This window comes from Ursus arctos, unplaced genomic scaffold (assembly GCF_023065955.2).
Source record: "Ursus arctos isolate Adak ecotype North America unplaced genomic scaffold, UrsArc2.0 scaffold_37, whole genome shotgun sequence".
In the NCBI taxonomy this organism is placed as follows: Eukaryota; Metazoa; Chordata; class Mammalia; order Carnivora; family Ursidae; genus Ursus; species Ursus arctos.
Genome location: NW_026623053.1, coordinates 17,110,427 through 17,123,562, shown reverse-complemented (window position 1 = coordinate 17,123,562; position 13,136 = coordinate 17,110,427).

The window sequence follows — 13,136 nt, the reverse complement described above, 5'->3', positions numbered from 1 at the left end:
TGGAGGCCACTGTGACCACCAGGTGGAGACCCCTCTCCTGCCCCCGGGACTAGCCCCCCTCAATGCAGTTTCTGGTGGGTTTCTCCACGAGCGCGGGGCCAAACCTTAGCCACGCAGGCTCCAGGCTGTGGCTGCGCGCGGATCGCGGAGAACTTAAGCACACGCTGCTAAAGCTAGGTCACAGCCAACATCGACGATTGCCCGTGCGTGAGGCACTCTCCTTGGAGGCCAGCGCGCCACTGCGCTCAGTCCCGGGGCTGGTCTGCTGGTATTTGATGCCAAGGTTTGCCGGCTTCCCCCCACCAGTGAAACCCGCAGCAAAAGGGTTTTGTTTAATGAAAGAGACTTGGTCCCAAAAAAGTTGAACACCGAGCCTGCCTATACATATAATTCCCCCGTCTTCTGTTTAGCTACCAGAGGCCCTGAGAGTCAGCCTACATCTGAATTTTCACTTTCGATCACTCTAAGTCTAAAGTGTACAGTACTCTTTTTGGGGGCCAGAGTTAGTCACATTTTGAGTATGGGTTATGGAGAATGCTAATCAAAATTAAAAACAAGATGGGGAACACCTTTAATGAACTTGGGTGTATGGACTGCTTCGGGTCGAGGATATTGATACTTGACAGTCGTAACGCTGCTTCTTGTGCCCACAGGATTCCTGGTGAATTTCCCAGAGTCCTGAGGGATGTGCGTGGCTCTGGTCTACTACATACAGGGAAGCTGACTGGGCCCAGACTGCGGGCCAGTAAGTGACAAGAAGCCGGAAAAACGAATAATCATCTGTGCTTTTTGAAACGAAGAGCCACCTCCAGATGCTTCTGTGGTTGGGGCCGCGGTCTGATTTCAAATTTATAGGTAAGAAGAATGAAAAGATACAGATGAGTTCAAACACCCTTAATTCTTTATAATCGGTTTCTTGCGAAAAGTCTCACAACTAGAAATACTTGAACTTGTCTTTTTATTTGTTTGTTTCAATTGTTTAAAATCTCGCAGTTTGACTCAATAGCGATTTCACCCTGGCCTGACCTCAAATACCTATTGTTCGGCACCGCCTGGTATTTCACCACGCAGAGGTCCTTTGAGCATCCAAGATTTTTAATGTAGCAATTCCTTCCGGGGGATTGGTGCAAATTAATTGAGATTGAGGTATCGGAGAGGAGCCTTCGACTGACGTTTGTGTGGAAGATTGAACATGCTGGCTTCTTGCTCAAGAAGCTCCCTGCCCCCCGCCCCCCACACGCACGGCTATCTCACGCGCCGACTCTACTCAGCTCGCGCCCCCAGTGAGCGCACTTTGCGGGCTGCAGCGTCGGTAAAGGGCTGTTCCACCTTCTGGCTGGCAAGACTCGGTGTCCTGATGTGGGTCTATGCGCTCTATGAGGGTTTTAGTGGTTCTACAGCACCAACTCGGAGTGATCCAAAGACTCGCGTTGTTTAGAGCTCCTACTAGGTGAACCTAAACACAAATCCCTCTCCTTTGCCTCTAAACTCCTTCAGCTGACTGATAAGTCCCATGCTCTCAAACAGGTCTGCTACTATCTCTCCAGTTCCACCTGTTGGACTTGGCCGCGGCCGCGCATTATCTTTGTGGCGCACCCCTTCTCCTGCTCTTTGGAGCCGGGCAGGCGGTCATCACGCCGGCGGATGCGGGTGTTCGGCGCTCTTAGCTCCGCTCATTCCCAGCAGCCCGCGAAGAATCGTTGGTGCTTGGGGACACTAAGAACCCGCGGCAAACTGAGGCCCGAGCTTGGACGGCAAAAAGAGTGGAAGTTTCAAGAGACAGATCGAGGCGAGGGATCCTAGGGGAAGGTGCTGATGCTGAACCCTCCCGGGGCCGCACACTGAGTGCTACGGTCAGGTAGCCCGCAAACCGAAGAGCCCGAGAGAGAGATAAGCGACCTGAAAAAGGGAAAAGAGGCCTCGAGGGCTAGAGGCGGGCAGGCGGGAGGGAGAGAGAGAGAAAAAAAAAACCCTAAAGGGCCGGTAAGCCTCGACAGTGGGCCTAGGGATGCAGGACTTTGAGAAACAGCCAAGGGGCAGCTGGGGTCAGCGCTCCCTGGTTACTGCCTGCTGTGGACCCGGGAGATTACAAAGAGATCGGAAAAAATTTCTACTAAAAGAATTTCTTCTAAAAGACCAAAACCAAAACACAACCAGTAAGGCCTGCAGCTGACACAGGCCAGGGAGAAGCCAAAAGCCCTTCCCAGGATGCTGTCGAGGCCTCCTCCAAGGGGCTACCCGTTCTCTGGGTAAATATTTACTCAGTGGGAGACTGGAAGCTAGCGGGGGAGGGTGGGAAGGAGAGGGCTACACCGGGCGGAGAGAATCCCTACGCTCGACACCGGCGGGGACAGACGTGTCCGCGGCCCAGAGGGGAGCCAGGGCCCGGGACTCCAGGACCGGCTCGGCCCAGGCACGCGGCTGGGGGAACTTAGCCCGCAGAGCACCTCTTAGGCTGGACTCCTGCCCTGCCCCTGCGGGCCCAGGCCAGATGCTGTAAAGTCTTCATAAATCTGTCAGCGGTCGCAGTGCCGCGGACGGTAACCTGTGGCGCCCCCCTCTCCGCACTAGCGGGTTCTGAGGAGAGACGACGAGAAGGAACAGGAATCTAGCTCTTTCCGAGGCCGCCCTCGCGCAGCCTGGCAGACGGCGCCCGCCCGGTGACGGCGAGGTGGGACCCCGGCGCTACGGGCTGCTGAGGAAGGGGAACTCTTCCCTAGCTCTGCAAGGCTGACCGATGCCCCGGGCTGCTACCCGGCGTCTGCAGGTCACTACGACTTCGGCTGGGGGACAGAATGAGAGAGGGCGTGCCAGTGCGCCGTGAGAAGGGTCCTGCTGTTCTCGGCTGCATTTACGAAGAGCAGAGCTGGCAGAGGAGAATATTAAGGGGCAGATTCTTCCAACGTGCCCTCCTCCTGGGAAACAGGACCCCGGGCAGGCGCATGCGACGGTGCCGGCTTGTCGCCCTGCCCAGGGAGGTCCAGGGAAGGAGAGGAGACAGGGTCTGAGCTCCGACACGGTTTTCGGAGCACAGCGACTGCTTCCAGCCTCGTGAGGAGGGAATGAGGTAGAAACAAGATCTCGAATCCGATTCTCCCAACGGAGCGCCTCTTTCTGGGTAAGTGAAAGATGGAGCGCGGCGGAGAGAAAAAGAGGCCGGACTTCAGTCCTCACCAGACTGAGCGGCGAACGCCCGGGCCACGGGTTCCAACCCCGATCTGCCCACTGCTCTGTCCGGGCCACTCGGGGTCAGCTGCAGCTCCTCCGCCTACTCGACCTCCCAGCGCCTGCTGCGGCACGTGGCAGCCGGAAGCGCACCCTGTGCCCAAGGCGAGGGAGGTCCACCCTGAGCTGCGGGCCAGGCGGGATCTGCGCGTGGAGCCGCGGGCGGAGTCGGGGCGGCGGCTAGAAGGAAACGCTTTGGGGTGAGAGAGAGACAGACCACCAGGGCCCTCAGCCCCAGCCAGGGCCCCTGGGTTGGGGTGTGGGGGTGCCCACACACTGACCTGCAGGCCTGGACTTAGCCCGGCTGCGGACGCCGCAGGACGTACCAGCCCCAGTGGAGGCGGGGGATGAGGGAGGAGGCCCCCAGAAGGAGCCCAGAAGATTCTCCGAGAATCGCCAGAGCCTCCCTGCAGCCTCTCCGCCTTCCTGCCGACGGATGCTTATGATTCAAGACCCTTTCCCCAGAAGACGGCAGCGTGCAGGGTACCGCCAGAGCGCGGTAATCCCGCTGCGGGCGGTGGGATGGGCCCCCGGGGCCGAGAGCGCTCCTCACCCGCTTTCTCCTTCCAAAGGCAGGGGAGGGGCCTGCTGCCGCCTGAAACCCGCTTTTAATTCCCCGCCTGCCTGTTTCCGATCACCCGGGGTTGGTTTTTCTGTTTGTTCACTCCTTCTGTTACAATAAAAACAATCGACATTTCTTTTCAGTTTCCCCATATTAGCGTCACTCAGTAATTGTTCTCCACCCCCTCCCCCCGCGCGTTGAAGGCGAACTAGATTGCTGGTACCCTCGCATTGGAAGGTTTCCGAGTATATAAGCAAATCTTCCCTAAAGACTTTAAAGTAAAAATAAATAACGGCCCGGGAAATTGCCATGACCCTAACATCACTTTCTCAACGCAAATTACACCCATTTTTCAGTTTTCAACAGCGGAATTGCTTTCAGAAGGACGGCGCGGAGCCCCATGTGATATGGTTACATTTGTTTATTAAATCCGCAAATGAAAGAGAACACATTTTTATGTGCAAAGGGCAAAACTTGTGGCTGCGGTCCCGCAAGTGCGATCAAGGATGGATCCCGGTTGGGGGCAGGGGCAGGGAAGATCCCTTCCGGGTGTCCAGGCTGAGCCTCCAGTCAGAGGGAGGAGGCACGTCGCCCAGCCTGGGTCTAAGCATCTGTAGAAGCCTCACCGCTCGGTGACGAGAGCAGTTCACCACCCGCGGTCACTACAGCCTTGAGCTGAAGCAGCTCAAGAAAGTTGCAGCTGCGTGTGGGAAAAGCAGGTTTGCCGGGGTCTTAAAGACCCTGCCCTCCGGGTCCCTGCGAGGGCAGTGGAGATGCCTCTTTCCGAAGACCCGATTGGCCCAAAGACTGTCTGGAAAAGATAAATGCGAACCAGGCCGCACCTCCAAGCCTTGGTTTTGGCTCTGAAGCACATGAAAAGCACTTCATAGTCCCCATCTCGGTCAGGTTACGAGGAATGCAGCTTTCTTGTGAGGCTGGGGTTGCCTGCAGGCTTCAAAGAGCAGGAATCAACCTGTGGGCCAGTCTTGGAGCTAAGCGCGAGCGTTCCTCCCATTCTCAGTGATGCGGAGAACAGGCTGGCTCACTTCGCGGTTCCCTCCCCGGGAGTCCTCGCACCCGGGCAATGGATAGACAGTGGTGGATCCGCCCGGCTCGGTGCAGTTGAGGCGGGGGATTTCCAACCTCTTTCTCTGGACGAATTCCACCACCAACTAGCCCTGCGCTGACCGTGAAAGCAGATAATCTTGCTGCACTGTCCTCAGCATCCCTCCGAAAACAGAAAGCGGGGGCTGGGAGCAGAGTCAGGGTCGGAGTCACGGAAAATTTGCCGTGGTCTTGGGAGTCCCTGGTTACCTCTCTCCAGTACGTCATCTCGTCATAGCGACACCTACAGGGGTCAGATTTGATCGCGCTCCCACAGTAATTTTTGCAAAGGTTGGGAAAGGCCTTTGAAAATCCACGGAACTCTGATAGCCCGAAATTTTTAGTTTCCTCTTCCAATTCCTCCTCCACCCTCAATTCCCCACTGGGCTCCAAGTCCCCATACCTTCCTCTACCTCTCTCCAAGGCAAACTCGACTATCAGTCTTTTCATGACCCACTCAAAGCTCATCTTCTAAGCACTGCTGGTCTGGATCCTCTTGGAATTCCCAGGGGCTACTCAGGACCAGGTTCTGTGACGGGTCCCTGCTTTGGGGAGGGAACACCACAAACTGCAAAGAGGATTCTCGAAGGCCAAGGGAGTGATGAGACCACGGTTCTCCAGCTCATCCTACCATTTGCTGAGGGCTCACAGCATCCAAGCACCACAATAACCATATAAAGGAGATACTATCTTCCCAGTGCTACAAGAGATAAAACAGAGACTTACATTAAATAAAAGCCCACAAAACAGATTAAATGAGATCATACGGTTAATTATGTAGATGGGAATGCGAACCCCACCATGCTTCTAGTGTCGTTGTTCTCCCCGTTTCCCTATCCTGCAGGAAGAGCTCTTGCTGAAGCATCAAAAGAAGCCCCCGCACCACAAGCATCAGCAAGGAAATTGGACGCTCCCCTTTCCCCCCTCCATCTCTGGGTTTGGGGAGGGGGAGAGACAGAGCCTGCGGGAAAGAAGGTCTGCACTCTACGCTTCCTCACTATAGGCACAGACTCCAAGACACTTCACACTACCGCCGAGGACGTCTGACTGACCAGGTGAGGACAGGAAATCCAGATCAGGCTCTGGCTGCGTGCGGTCTTCTCGTGACCCAGGCTACTCCAGGGCTTCGGGGCGCAGACCGCGGCTACTGTAGGTATCAGAAGCGTCCACCAGGAGCGCCCAGGCCCAACTGCAGGAAGAGGGGCACTCCGAGGACCGAGAAGAATCGGGAATGAGCTGCTCTTTGCTGGAATCTGTTTCCGGAGGCCGGGACATGCCCATCCATTTCCCCAAGCGCTCTGGGAGTATTAGCCCCCAGGCAGAGAAATCTACCTTTGTCTTTCTTGGGGATTCATCGTGGTGTGTGCCTGTGGGTGTTTCTTTTTAAGACCATTATAGGTGGGACAAACCAGGAGGAGCCGAGCTGCAATAAAATTAGAACCCGTAATTAACACCGCTAGCTGGGCCCAAGTGGCTCCGAAGTGTACCTGGTAGCTAGCCATGCTCTCTCCCTGGAGTCCAGACTATATAGTTAACATTTTTCTTGCTCTTGTGTGCCTCTTGTCGTCTAGCTCAACTCTTTTCGTTATCCTGGATATAGAGGAAAAATAAACCATCTCATTTTAAAAACTGTAATGTTAAAGGGATTTCAGTGCACTCTGGGAGAGGTAGTAGCCCGGATAAGAGAAAGCCACAAAGCTATTAGGAGCAGGGGTCACTTTTACTGTCTTGGAAAACTGCTCTCTAACTGTGGCCCACAAGGAATTCACTCAGTCGTCTTTGAGTAGGGAGGGATTAGGTAGGAGAGGCACCTCCCAGTAGGGACTGAGAACCTGGGCTGCAAAATTCCAAGCTGGGGTTTTCAGGTTTCGGAGAAAACCTGTGGTCCACACCAGAGTCTGGCCGCTCCTGTCTTGTCTGGGGTCACCAGAGCTCTGCAGGCCAAGAGGAGTCTGATTGTCTTCTTGCAGCAAGGGTCCGTAGCCTAGCAATCTACAGCGCGGGACACGCGGGTCACACGCCACAAGTCTTCTTCCTGGCTGGGCTCAGCGCTCCCTAGGACTGGATAGTCTCAGGCAGACCCCTCTGCAGAATGCTGTCCCCCGCAAGAGGCTCACTTGCTGCGTCCAGGGTGCACTCTCTCCTCCCCCTCTGCCAGCGCAGTATCCCGTCGAGTCTAAAAACCCTACCTCCACCACACCAGTGAAAGAGCTGGCAACCCTTCTCCTCAGTCTCAGTCACTTTGGAGTCAAGCTGTGTGTCCCAGCCAGTGGGACACAGACTGTAACCACTTCTCCACAGACATGACTGGAAGGTAGCTTTGGAAAAATTGCCAAGAGATTCAACAGTATGGTTTTCAGTGGGAACATAGACTCTGAGGAAGAGAAATGTAAAAAAGAAATAAATGGTACCTCTCAAAAGAGTCATTTTTCTAAGCCAAGAGAGATAAAACAGGTATATCTTTGCAGAATAAGCGAAACACACACACACACACACACACACACACACACACACACACACATAAATCTGAAGGGAGAAAGAGGAAAAGAGTTTACGGCCTCCTTATGATTCACTTTTTTGTATTCAAATGAAATGTTTCAAAATTAATACAAATGACTCCAAATTATTTTTCAGGAAAACCCAAGTAAGTGCTACTGGTTTTGTTCAGTACATGTATGTCCTTTGTGCAAATGTGAAAAAATGATTTTTAAAAGGTTTGTTTATGCTATAAAAGAATTTGCACATCCAAAAGCTCCTGGCGTTTTAAAGTCTCTACAAAGATGTCCAAGTACATATCTTCGTAACGTAGGTCTACTTCGGGAGTGCATTTCATAAAAATATCGTTTGGGGGAGAGCATTAAACAAAAACCATTATAATGAGTAAGGATGGCATAGTAGAAACAAAGGAAAAAGAAATTTCTTGAGGGGAAAACTTAAGAAAATAAAGAAGGGTTTTTGAACAATACCAATGATTCATATTTTATCCCAATTTCTACAATTCTGTGTTATCACCGTTCTTACATATTAAGGTGCTTTTGTTGTTGTGCTGCTGCGTCATATCCAGCCTGCAGGTTTAAAGGCTGCAGGGGACAGAGAGAGGGTTGGCAACAACCAGAGATTAGCACCAGAAATGCTGGGCCAGGGTTTTATGTATGATGGGGAGGCTACAACCTTGTGGCTGCCATTCTTGAAAGGCTCCCAGGGTAGATAGAGGTTTGGGAGAACAAGGCTGGTTCTGTTTCCTGCAGGATCAAAAGGCTAGCCCATGACAGTGGCTGACCGGTGAGCCATTTCTTATAAGGATAGAAAGCCAAGGTCACGGCCACAGGGGACCTTTAAAAAGTCCCCTAGCACCTTCCTGCAGAACCAGAGGTGTGAATCTGATGTTCTGGCAAGCTGACAATACAAATTCCCTAAGTAGTTTTTATTGCCTGAACGATTCCTATGCAATTCCCTTTGGGATAGAATTCTGCCTAGCCACATGGTTCTGTTCTTGGAGGAACCCTTTTCAGTGGGGAGAGAAATAATGATCCCATTACTCAATGTAAAAAAACTTTCAATAATGCCAGTTTAGGGCTAAAAATTTAAACCCCTGAAAGTCAGGAAATAGAAAAGTTAAAATTCTTTTAGTTGGGTTCAATCACCCTCTCTGCCTAGGCTGTATAATACATGGAACATTTACAAGCCTCCCCAGCATGGCCATTCCAGCAGCCAGGCGCGGCTGCTGCTGTGTTTAAAGGGAGAGCACTGTAGCTCCCCTTGACTGGGTAGATTTTCCATTCGCGTTTGAATGTCTCACACCAGTAGATTTCCGCGGTTACTTGCTAGGTGAAAGTTATTGCACTGCTCGTGTGGATAAATGGGTTTAAATATTAAAGAAAGCCAATTTACTTGTAGGTAACAAAAAGCCAATTCAAAACAAAATAGAAATGTGCTGTAAATATTTACATACCTCCCAAATCTTCCAGATACTAAATCCAGAGAGTTTTATCATTCAAAGTCAGCTCTATATGTTCTTCAACTCTGACATCAAATGAATTCCTCAAATGGTAATTGATGTGAGTGGGTGTATTTTCCTCACCATTTCCTTAATTTTTTTTGTTTTAGAACTAAATGGTTGTATCTATATGCTTCCCAAGAGGAAAATACACAGTGGAAAGATGTGTTGTTATTTAAGTTCTGCGCTGGAAGTTCCAGACGTTGCTAAGTTACATATGAATTATTACTTCCAAAGTCACCTCCAAATTGTCCTCTTTCAATGAGTGGAAGGGTAGACAAAAAGTGTACATGAGTTTTTCTTTAGAACCAGACTTGTTTACATTTTAGCTGTGAAACAAAATCACCTTAAGACTTTCTGTTTCTCAAGGGCGCCTAATACCAAAGAGAACCAAAAAAATAAATATATAAAAGCAGAAACTAGAGGGTTAAATGTGTAGAGTTGTGCGTAAGATGAACTACAGCTTCTGGCTACACATGCACATGACCTGTGTGTTTCATCCGGGAACTGCTAAGTCACAGGAGAGTTTTTTGGAATAAAGGTATTAGGTGCAGTGGAGGCATTATTATTCCTATTAGAGCAAATTAGTCTCCTTGGGGAAAATATACCCTTGGGGTACAACATATATTGAATTATACAGCAGGAATGAATAACAGACACTTGGATGAGGCTACGTAAAAGCTGCATTTTCTTCCTCATATGGGAGAGTTTCTTGTGTCAATAGAAATGATGAGGCCACAATTATGCAGTCTGTACATGTCATCTGTACCGAACTCAAGGCATAATTTGGGATTTCACAACTCTATCACCCAGCTGCCCAAAAAACTTCAAAGATATTTGTAAGCCTGCCCCCCCCCACCCAAGACATACTTCTCATCATGTAGTTAAGCCTTAGTGAATCAGATCACCCAGGAAAGCAAGTGTGGATGAAGTATGGGGAATGTCTTCTAATAACCTGCACATCTCTAAATGAGGAGAATATAAGAAAAAGAAGCATGAGCATGCTGTGTGGCCCTTTCACAACTTATTGACATGAAAACTATTTTAAAAACTCTACTTAGGTAACTTCCATGCCTTTCTTAGAATATGGTGTAAGAGAGATCTCTGACAGGTGAATCCAAATGGATGTTTTTTGGTAACCAAGCCTTCCTAGTAAGCACACTTAAATAGAGCTGAATGGGGAATCACTTGGGTGAATGTGAATTAGTGAACATTTGTGTAGAGTCTAAATGACCTTTTTGGGGGGTGAAGAATGGTTATTTTGAGAAGGAAGATGGAAGAAGAGTAAAATATTTTTGTTGCTGATTAAAATAAAGACACTTTTCTCCTTTATACCATACCCTTAAGGCATCTAGGAAAAGCAAAATGAACGTTGGAATTGATAGCAGAAGGAATACAAACAGTATAAATTCACTGCTGCTGTTGTTGCCACAACACAAATCCTAACCCATCTGTGTATGTATGTACGTATGTATGTATCTCAATAAATAAATTCAATGAAATCAATTAGAAGAACAATTTGCTAACTTATCTCTGAGTAAGTTCTCTCTTAGAGCTGTGTGAACTTCTCCAAAATGTCCTAAACCCAAAAGAATGAATTTAGAGCCTGTTTCTAAAGTCCAGTAAATACACTGTGTTCAGCCAATGGGCCCCCTCATAGATCACAAGCACCTTCTCCTCTGTCCTTCCTGGAAATCAGTGCTAAATTGGGGAAACACAGAATGTTTTGATGCATGGCATCACTGTGCCTAAAAACATGAGAGTAAGAAATGGCGAGTCAAATTATTACAATTTGTACCCACCAGCTAGGGAAAGCTATGGACACCAGGAGAGTTTGCCATTTAATTAGTACTGTGTCATATACTTCTCTCTTCCTTTAGCTCCATCTCTACCCTCTTTCTCTGATCTTGTACTTTTCCCTCTCAAACACACGCACACCCCCCTATGCACTCCCTGAAAGAAAGCAGCATTTTACATAAGATTTTGCTTTTTTAAATGTTCTTTTCTATTTAAAATTCTATGAAATCCCTGAAATAGTTTAAGGCACACAAGGAAACTAAGCATAACATTACCAAGATGAGTTCCAGTGAGGTCATAAAACAGTTAGCATTCTTCATATTAGATTCCCAAACCACCATAAATGCATATATGCCCGGATCTCTCTCAAAGCTTATATTATTAAACAATCAGTGAAAAGTATATCCAGACCTTTACATGTTTGGGAGAAATTAGCATGCAGCTAACACAAGGTCAACCTTTGTCATCTGTACATGCTCACAAACTCTTTGCCCTAAGAGCAGGTAGACTGACCTTAGCTGTACAGCGTTAGGGGAACGTGAGCCTTGGTCAATCCAAAGAGGAGCATGGGGAGATGAGAATCTACTCAAAGTCATCAGTGTTTTTTCGCCAGTTCTTTCTGTCATCAGGGGTTCAAGTCCATTCATACAGTTGTACCAAAAACAATGATTTTGACAGAGCTCAGACTAGTTATCTCCTGGAACTTTCTTGCAACATCGGTTTGGCTTCTTTACTGCAGTGCAATTCTAAGTGATCTCAATTAGGACAGCTGCATTTCTTGATTGGAGGTATGGAGGAGATGGACTATTCATCTGACTTCTCAATAGTTCTAAACACCAACTGAATATTTTAAACAATTTACTTCTCAGGTCACATGCCAAATAATGTGTGGCTATTTGTTTCTTAGAGTTCTTATGCATAGCTCAGGAAGCCAATACTCTTTAACAACTGTTAAAGATACCCTGCAAGATCTTCCAAAGAGAAACAACTCTGCATCCAAATTCAAACCCAGGTTATGTGCTAAAAATGGATGATTGGACCAAAAAATAGCTATTATTATTCTCTTTTTCTACAAGAATATTTATAGAAAAGAACAGAAATGTGGATTTCACTGTTTTATTTGCAGGGATGAAGGTCAGAGTGTCAAATTGCAGATCTTGGGTTCTCAATAATGGGCCACTGTGTCTAACCTCCTCAATTTCTTTTCCCCACTTATAAGAAGGAACAAAATAAAATGTTTTGTGGAAGTTTATATTGAAATGAGGTCAGGTAAACTAATGACTGCTTGGTATTTTATGACAAGTTTTATAACCTTGGAGTTGCCATAACTTTCAAACGATCATCAATAAAGTTTTATTGCGAATGGGTCACCATGTGTCTGAATGCTTTTGCACATAGTAAAGGTCTGCTGCCCCATTGGCTTAGCTCACTACCCCCTTTTCACCCCAGTCATAAAGTCCTCTTCCTTTTATTGAAGGTTGGAAAGTCCTCAAGCTTCTCTTCCATTAGGTCGGCAGTTCCGGGACTACATGGAAATTATTTATTCATAATTAAATGATGTTTACAACTAAATTTGCAAGAATATGTAATGACTTTTAAAATAGATTTTAAATGGACTCAATAGAATAAATAATATGGGGGGAGTGTCTGACAATAGTGTACTCCAAAAAAACACGTGTTTGAACGCTAGGCTATGTATATCTGTATGCCCCCAGAGGGCGGGTATTGCATAATTAGGCGCTGAGGGACGGATAGTGGTCTCAAAGATAAAACAAGTTACTTAAGGCTTTTCTAGCTGACCAGGGGATCTTAACGATTTAGGAGACCTCACATTTCGTTTTACCCTGAATCGCCCCAAAGGAAGAAAGTTGGATTGGACCGGGCCTCTTGCTTGCGGGATTGCTCCCAAACACATTTCCAGAAACGCTCCCCAGGGCTGAACCATGAACTCCCAAGTGTCTAATTCATAGCGTCAGCTCCCAGGTTCTGATTCAAGTCTGCATACACAAGTACTTCTTCGTCCGCTGTCAAATATGTGGAAATGAAGCTGAGAATAATGTCCTGCGATTTGGACGAACAGAGCTGTAACGAATAATTGTACGAAAACGAAGTCTCTGCTGTCTGCGCCCCTCAGACAGCTACTCTCCTTCAGGCGAAGGTGGTGACCCGGCGGCGAGAGTGGCAAGAGTGCTGCCAGAGTGGCAGATGAAGGAGAAGCAAGACGAAACTTAGAAAATTGGACGTGCCCACTCGTCCCATCCCCGGACCGGAGTTAAAGAGTCTGCTCTGGTGTCCGGCAGGCCCCCGGGTAGGAAGGTCCTCGATTCTCGACTTTCTTGTACCAACTTGTGCAAATCCGTCACCCCTAACCATCCCGTTTGCACGGTTGCTCTGGGAAGGGATCGGTAAATATCGCCCTCTCTCGGATCCCCGGTAACTCTCCCCCGCGCG